Below are 9,535 nucleotides of genomic sequence, written 5' to 3'. Positions count from 1 at the left end.
ACGTAACCCGTTCAAAAAATGGTGGCGGGATCTACGTTAATAGAAGATGGGACCAGTGTTAAGCCGTGCGTGCAAATTGCGGAGAAAGTAAGAGATAAAAAACGAAAATATCTGGAGGCAGATGCAGCCCAGCAGTAGCCTGCTGAAAATAATTATTTTGTCAGCTAGGACGAGGAGGCGTCGCTACCGGCCAGTAGTGCTGTCTACATCGGATGGTCTACCCACAGGCAAGTCACCTATTTTCGGGGAAGTGGAGCTATCAGAGCCCGGCGCTGGACAGACACTGGAGGTGGAGGACAGTGCATTATTACTAGAAGCTCGGCCGCCGAAACAACGTGGCGTTGGAACAGCCGCGGCCCAAGAAGGAATAGGTGATGATGATGATGAACACGGAGCTTTATGGCAATGGAAAAAGAGACTCTTGTGTGTTTGAATAAGGACTGCATCTCGACCTGGTCGCGGTCTCGCGGAGAATAGCGCACTGCCACCCGTTTCGGATTGTATCATTCCATACGATGGCCGCTTATCACGTTTTGTGCACCGTGCACTGCGATGGATGCTCATTCAATAAGGTAGGATATAAACAAGTATTGTGCAGCTCTCCACTGTGCGTCTTTACGCACAGTGCCAGCACTGTGTTGGTGTGTGCGTTGTGTTACAATGATAGTGTTTTGGCTGCATGGTCTTTGCGTGTGAATTTGAACTTGATGTGAGGCAGTGGTCAGTTATTTCCGTCTGGTTTTGAACATTTGTCTGTGGTGTGTGTGAGGATGTTGTATATTAAGTGTTGAGGTGTCTTCTCACCAAAAACAGCCTACAAGAAACGCTTTCCAACTCCTGGCAGATAGGCAGTCAGTGGCATTTAGTGGCAAACTTGGCAATTAAAAGTCGGGTGACGGAAGATTGCATTCAGACGAGATGCACGTGAGCATGCTGCCTTAAACTGCGGTGTTGCCAGGTTTCCTCATTATAAGCGACTTTGGTCTTGTTTTCCTTTAAACTCTCTAGTCGCGGGTTGCTTTTGTTTGGGCTTGTTTCTGAAGTGTAGTTGCTTATTTGGCCTTTGCTTTCAACATTCTTCTAGAAAATAGCTAATGTAATAGAGCTCAAGTGGTGAAACTGTTTGTTTGTTTTCATAGACCTGGTCGCTTGTTTCACTCACAGAGTTTGGCAACATTGACTGAGACTAGATCGCTGTAAAAATGATGGAAAAGAGTGTCCTATGTGTATGTTGGTGAAATATTAACATGTACAATGGTTCAATAATAATTAGCATGGAATATTATAAACGAAAAAACATCTAGGGGCCTACTATTTTAGATTGATCTAATTAGGATACAGTCATGCAGAAGCTTGACAATGCAACCATGCAGAGCTATTTACCAACCAGAATTTGATATAGGCTATCACATATATATATATATAGTCTATCACATATAAATATTTTGTTTAGTTTTCGAGGCCAGAATTACATTGTTTCGTTCTATATATATATTTAGAACACTATTATACTGTTGTTTTTTTTGTATGTCCAAAAATAATGTAAAGTGTCTTCATTCAGTGGGCGTGGTTTTGACATAGGGCCGTTGAGGACCTCAAATGCCAGGGCCGTTTTTTTCCCCCAGTCCGGGGCTGGGGTTAAGGGTAGGCTTTGTCTTTGTCTTGTTACAGGCGGCAGTTTCAAGTTGCAGCCATCTGTAAGTGTTCTTTCAGAGCGGTTTTAAAGGATGATAGTATCTCACTTGCTGTGTGATTGTTTGATTGAAGTACAGTTGTTATTGTTATCTCTTTGTGTGTGCAGGGGTGGAATGGTGGGCCGATTATATACAGGTAAGTGGGCCTGTGGGCCAAATAAATATCCATTTTAGGATAGTTACAGTAATTTTTGGGCTGGGCTTAGTGGACTAAGTGGAGAGGGCCAAACGGCCAATCCTTCAGTAGCACCGGTCCACAGAGCAGAGAGACATCGCATGATTCGCCCACTGGCTTGTCTATCATCTGAATACTAGCCTAGTAGCCCAATCACAGGCTACTGTGGCCCAGGAGTCCCACCAAAACATTCGCTGTCAAATGTAAGGCAACAACGCATCGCGTGTGGGCTTGTAGATCTTCTATGTCCTTCTATGCCAGGGCCGAATTTTGTTTGTGTGTGTGTGTGAGTGAGTGAGTGAGATATGTGTTCAAGCTTGTAGATCTGCTATTTTCTATGAAGAGATTTGGTTTAGAGGGGATACTTGGTCACGTGTGCGTGCGTGCGTACGTGCGTGCGTGCGTGCGTGCGTGCGTGCGTGTGTGTGTTTGTGTGTTATAAATTACATACATCCAGACAAATGTAAACAATTACAGGGAAAATAAGTGCCAAAACTTGTCTTACTATACAGTTGGAGATTTGTTGATCCATCAATAAAGGAAGAAAAGGATTGGAGCTGTGGTTGACAATTCATTACAATTTCAAACACGCATCTCTGAAAAAGAAGGGAAAAAAAGAAAAAAGGAAACTTTTTTTATTTTTTGATTTACATAAAGAATTATTTATACCATTATACAAATCCTTGGTGAGATCTCATCTTGAATTTGCAAGGTCAGTCTGGTGACCTTACAAAATCAATGATTGTATGTGGGTTCCGGATGTACCTGTATTTGTGTTTTTTTTTTTTATAAAATATTTATATCGTGTTGAGTCTGGCGTAGAAGATTGCATCCTGTGCCAGACATTTTTCAATAAACTTCAATAAATAAACAGTGTGAAACTGACAACATTAACATAAATAAATGTATAAGTCTACATTCCCCAAAAAGGCCCCAAAGATTGCTGAAACTGTCCTTTTGACGGTTCATTATAAATGAATGGAACACTTTACTGACCCCTCCTCATTGACAGCTAGCCATTCATATTTGTCTGGATTTTATAATTAGCGGCTGAGCCGACACCTCAGCTCCCACTATCACCTGGTTCCATCATTTATTGTAGTGTAGTAACGTTGCTTGTCTCCTTTCTTTTCTGGGCATATGTTGTACATTTTACCTCAAGCCAGCGATGGCGATGACCACTGGCTATTATGGATCCCACCGCAGTTCTAGGTTAACCCAGCTGTGATTGGCCAGAATTGGTCGCTGTGATTGACTGTTCTCATTTTTGCAACTATGTCTTCACCACCTAAGTAAAACTATGCGTGCCAGGGAGCCAATTCAATTCAATTCTAAAAAAATGTATTGGCTTTAAAGCCGCATTTCCATAGGCATGGCCCCACTCCACTCCACCCCACGTCCCCACCCCACACACTTGTGCCAGGTTTTCCACTACAAGGAACTGGGTAGAGTGGTGTGAAAGTGGTACAAAACAGGGTATTAAAAGTACATATAACCAACATAAACAGCGGACATATCTATCATCACGAGTCGCAATAAACAACGGCTGTCCGTTAATTGTATATAGATATACAATTATCTATATACAATAGATAATATATACAAGAGTTCATATGGCTCTTCTCAGTAAGATTTCTGTCGCGTTTGTGTTTGTTCTGGCAGTCTACTGATATACAGTAACCAAATGGACCCAGTGCAATGGACAGAGAGCTATTTATAGGGGGCAAGTTTTCAGTGATTATTTTTGTCTAGTTTGTGGACTCAGTTTAGTGTCTTTATTGTGTTTTTGCTCAGTAACAGGACAGCTAAAGTACCTGCTATACTCAGCTAGCCTCTACATTCTAGCTTGCTTCTTTGTGTAGTTTGGCCAATAAAGTTATTATTTGACCATGTTCACCCCAACGTTAGTCGTCGTTATAGTTGTAAAGACACGATGAAGACCTGTGTGAGTGTATGGAATCTAAAACATTGTCCACCACATCTCTAAAAGTAATTAACGTTAGTTAGCGTCTCCGTATTGTTTAAAGAGAAAGATCCTAGATCCATATGTTTCTTTCGGGAGGGGAGGGGAGGGGAGGAGGGTAGTGGGAGGGGATACTGTACTGTAATGGAAAAGCTACATGAAATGTGGTACGGTGTCGGTGGTTAGGGTGGTTGTGTTCCATTCTCTAGCCAATCAGACACTGAGTTGAAGACATGTATACATCAGTGCTTCAGCTCTGCTCCACCTCCATGCATGAAGATGTTATATTGTATATACGTTTATATGTTTTATTAATAGGCCTGCCTACATGTTTTCTCTCTCTCTCTCTCTCTCTCTCTCTCTCTCTATCTCTCTCTCTCTCTCTCTCTCTCTCTCTCTCTCTATATATATATATATATATATATATATATATATATATATATATATATATAGCCTACACGCAGTATATAAGCATCTTAAATGTGTTTAGCCTATATGTTTTATTAATACATGTTAATCTTAATGTCAATGTTGTGTTGGTGCTCATGTAACATTATGGTAATTTAAATGCATGAAAGGTGAAAGCCATCATCGCTGTTTCATTGTAAAGAGAATCATAGAACAGGGTTCCTACACATGTTACATGTTATGAATCATGATTCCATACTTTACCAGACTTCTCTTTAGATTTTATATCTGTATTATTATTTGTACTTTTTTTTGTCAATGTTTGCATGTTTTCAGACCATATTTAAAGGGATATTCCAGTTTCAAAAAAGTGTTTGGTCATGTTATTGTCTACTCAGGATTGTGTGACCACCCTGGACAGATTTTAATTTGCTTGATTCAATATTTAGATATTTGATTTTATCAGACACTCCCCATCCAGGGCCCATACTGTACAAACCCTTTGTAACTTCAAACTCCATTTTAACCAAGATTCATCAAAAACACTCGTCTTTTTTTCTGGTGACTCTCCTAATACGTGAGCTGGCCGTGTTTCTTCGATATTTGTAATTCTTTTTTGTGGGAATTTTTTTAAATAATATATGTTACACCCTATATGCTCAAAAACAGTGTTTCCCAAACAGTGGGTCGGGACCCATGTGTGGGTCACAGACCAATTTCTATGGGTCACGACTCGAGTAAAAATCCCATTTTCTTTTCCTAAAAGATTTTTTGGTAACACTTTCTATGAAGCCTACTTTTATAATGCATTATGAGGGCACTCATAATGCTTCACAACTACACTCATAATGCATTATAAATGTGGGCTTCATAGAAAGTGTTACCAATATTTCTGCTAAGAAATTGCTTCTTTGTCACAGTCTGATTTAATCATAGAGATATCAGCCTATCATTGAAATATTGATTGATGTTTGAAAATGTATGTTTTTAACACTTTAACACATGGCTTAAGTTGTTGTATCTTTTAACATGGTATATGTTCCATTCTGTATGTGTTGGTAAATGTGTATATGTTGTATCCTGCATGTCTATGAGACGTGATCAGACCTGTGCAGCATCAATGTGCAGTGATGATTTCGTCGACTAAAACTATGACTAAAAATGTTTGTCGACTGCGTTTTTTTCACTGACGAAAACGAAATAAAAACGAAATAAAAACTAAGCTGTGATGACTATAACTAAGACTAAATATATTGACAATTTCGTCAACAAAATAAAAACTAGACTAAAACGTTAGGGAGGGACTAGTGGAGAAGAGAGTAATTTTACATTTGGTTGCTCTCAGGTTTTGCATGCTGAAAATAGCAGATCTACAAGCTGAGCTTGTAGATCGGCTATTTTCAGCACACAACCAAGTGTAAAATCAGTCATTACGATGCCATCAAGGCCTGCCAAAATACATTCCAGTTGACTAAATCAACTGTAGATTTAGTCGACTAAAATGGTATGATATTTAGTAGGGGTGTAACGATATAGTAACTGTATCGAAATATCGTTTTTAACTTAAAAAATCGAAGTATATCGAAATGAAAACAGCTAAAATCGAATCGTATCGTTTAATTTTGTATCGAATCGAATCGGCAGTGCAAAGAATCGATTGTATCGATACTACCTACTTGTGCATTGTATTTAGCATTTTTATGAAGAAAAAATGAAAAGGAGGGGTTTAATTACTTTTCCTTTCCATATAGCTACACTGGCTATATTATTTAGTCGACAAATATTAGACTAAAACTAATACTTTTCAGGTGACTAAATTATGACTAAAACTAAAAGACATTTTATTCAAAAGACTATGACTAAAACTAAATCAAAATTTGCTGTCAAAAACAACACTGATGTGCCCTGATGGAAACTCAAAGCTGTGATAGATGTAGTGTTGAAACTGCTGTACACACACCCACAGCGACGGCTAGAGAGAATTCTGATTGGGGGGGCTATGGGGGGGGGGTGCTGGCTTTTTTAGAGTGGGGGCTAATGAATTTTGGCAACACACAATAATGAATAATACTAATAGAACAAACGCAATTCTCTCGCTTAGGGTATTGATACATGAACAGACCAGATCATTGGCAGATGCCAGCTCCAAATCTGTAGACTGTAGGTGATCGGATAGGGTTTTTGTGTGGCTGAAGACGCTTTTCAGCATAGTGACATGTGGAACAAACTGTCCATATGGGGCTTTTAAGCCGTGACATCATTTTGTAGTCAGACCTCCAAGCATATTTATTGTCAATATCTGTCCCTCGCTATTTCAACAGATCTGAGACAAAAATAACGACTAAAGTATAATTCTACCACTCTCCTTTCAACAACAAAGAGAAGAAAAATTAGTAAATAGGAAAAATAGTAAAAAGATTTGCTTTTTTGGGGGGCAAAAGTTCTCCTCTGCCTACAAAATTATGTCAGAATAAACAGCCCCTGATAGTATGGTTTACATAGAAGTCAGTCAGTTGTCTTTCACATATTCATATATATTTCATTTATTTATTCCATAAATATTTTTCATCACATTTGGGTTTGTGAGAAGGGGGGGGCTTAGGGGGAGCTAGTCCTTAACCCTCTGGAGCCGTCCCTGCCTTCCTTTCTTTCCTCAATTAGGGTAGATGATTGTCCTCTTTGAGGGCATAGGTGATACACCATGCATTTAAAAAGTATTTATGTCATATTGTTTATGTCCCAAAAACGTTTTTCAAAAGGTTTGAGGCTAAATTACCACTCCTGAATAGAGAGCCTCTCATTTTTGAATGGCTCTCAGAGCATTTTCAGCTGCAGTACCACCTTTGGCCTGAACTGCGCCAAAAATATATTTTTTTGAAAAACAAAAACAAAAAAAACAAAAACAAAAAAAGTTTTTCTTCAAAAACTGCAGTTTATGACGTCACAAACGGCAGCAAATCTTGACAGCCTGTTTTGAGAACCCGTGGGATGCTTTTAACCTCCACCTTCCCAAAACCAGAGAAAGACACAACGGTCTGAAATGGGACTTTGTGAGGATAGAAGGTGCTAGTGGGACCCCAAAAAAAGGTTTTAAAATAGGAAAAGTGAATTTTCATGGTGTATCACCTTTAAGATAGATTATGAGATGTCCACTTTTGATCAGGCAGGATGCAAATAGGGAACCATAGCCCATCGACACCGAGGATGTATTGAAATGCAAAGTGTGACCAGGTCTATGAAGACAGTTGCTGGTACAAAACAGTCCTCTACAGAAACCAGACCACTAGCTTCTAGCTAAACTCATTCGAACAAGATTGAACTTACATTGCAACTTTCATTCTAAAAATGTACAGGGGCTATTACACATGTACAAGTCCAGATGTGAAGGAGTATGGTGTATTTTTTATTATAATAATTATAAAACCAGTTATCAGCAGTCATTACAGTTGGAACACATAACATGTAGCCCCTCCATTCATTCTGTCATATTTGTCTTGGTAAAATGGCATGCCATGTGTACAGAGACATAAATAGCACTTGCTATAACATAGTATGCCTACAGTATTGTCATTGCTGTAACCTGGTATCTGGAATGTGATGCTGTTGATGCAGGGAGAACTATGAGTGAGCGCAAGAGCGGCTTAATACATAGTACCAGTAAGACTCCCTAATCAGGAGATAATCGACCATCAGGTTGCATACACAAACTTTAGAAGGCAATGGTAGCCAAGGAGTGAATATGGGAAATGGGACAGATCCATGTTGATGACATGACTTTAGAGATACTGCGTACCACTTTGCGTGATTTTAGGGCAAAATCTGTAGGAGGCGTGTCCAAAAATGTGTTTTGCAAGAATCTGCCTCATGGTGGCGCTAGAAGAGGGCCATGTGAGAAATGTTTTGGTTTGGCAACCAAAGAGTGTGTGTGCAAAGTTTGAACAAATGAATTTGATGTGCACAGAAACTCGACCCTCTCTCCACGTTTCCACCGTAGCATATCTTCTCTTCCTGACACTTGTTGGACCACCATTAAACAAGTTCAACCCAGTGCCCTATGTCAAATCATGGAATGCTCACGGACATCGAAGTGCTACAAACACACAAAGTAAAGCAAGGAAATTACTGCTGTTTGCAATAAACAGAATCTCTCAATCTTTACAGGCTTGTGGTGGTGGGCAGTGTCACTGATTGCACTCATTTACAGCAACAGCCTGATTATCTTCTCCACCATTTCAGGGGACTGTATTGGCCCCTACTTATCAAAACATTTTAACTACCGTATTTTCCGGACTATAAGGCGCACTTAAAAGCCTTTAATTTTCTCAAAAAACTACAGTGCGCCTTATAGTCCAGTGCGCCTTATATATGGATCATTCATTGACATTGACATTCCCTTTAGCACAGCTCCATCTGTTGGATGCATAACGCAACGGTAGCGTCTATTATGTGCGCCTTATAGTCAGGTGCGCCTTATATATGAAAACAGTTTGAAAATAGACCATTCATTGACAGTGCGCCTTATAGTCAGGTGCGCCTTATAGTCCAGAAAATACTGTACTTAAACCCTATAATACTTTATTGTATTACCCCAGGGCTCTGTACCATCTAGGTCGACTACTGTATTTCCTTTAAACCAAATCTGACAGAAATAGCCGATCGACAAGTCTGAGGTCTCATTACTCCGAATGCGTGGCTACGAGTACAGTTAGGGTTAGAGATAGGGTTAGTAATGGGGCGTGTCGGACAAACGCAACGTCAGAGTAACGTGTCGTGAGATTGTAGATCAGCTATTTCCTCTGAATGTCCACTCCAGAATATGGACACTATAGTTCAAGTGGTTAGTCCTGCAAATGTTCAACTATATATTGCCATCTTTGATACATATACCGTATCTGCATTTTCAAGAACAAAGAAGCCAAGTTAATTGTAAACTCCAGATTTATTTTTTAATATGCTGAATCTAGATTTGAAACGCCAAGCCCATACATCCAAACGACGTTAAACTAAACCAACATTGCAGCTGTATGATAAGCTTGAATTATCCTCTATCTGTAAAGTGTTTGTTTGATAAAACTACTTGTTTTACTTTTGCTGGTGATTGGTGTTGAACTTTGGAAGCGCTTTTCAATAATGCAACGTCCTTCTGCCTCCTGCATTATGTGCAATTTAAACAGGTGGTACGCAGGACCGCTGAGTTATTTCCAACGAGCACTTCCAAACTCCAACACTTTATCACCTGCATGGAATTTCTTGACAGAAAGTAGCTCATAGCATGTCTACGGTGGATTTTTATCA

Source organism: Nannobrachium achirus (assembly GCF_963921795.1).
Source record: "Nannobrachium achirus genome assembly, chromosome: 15".
NCBI classification, from domain to species: Eukaryota; Metazoa; Chordata; class Actinopteri; order Myctophiformes; family Myctophidae; genus Nannobrachium; species Nannobrachium achirus.
This window is presented reverse-complemented; position numbering follows the sequence as displayed.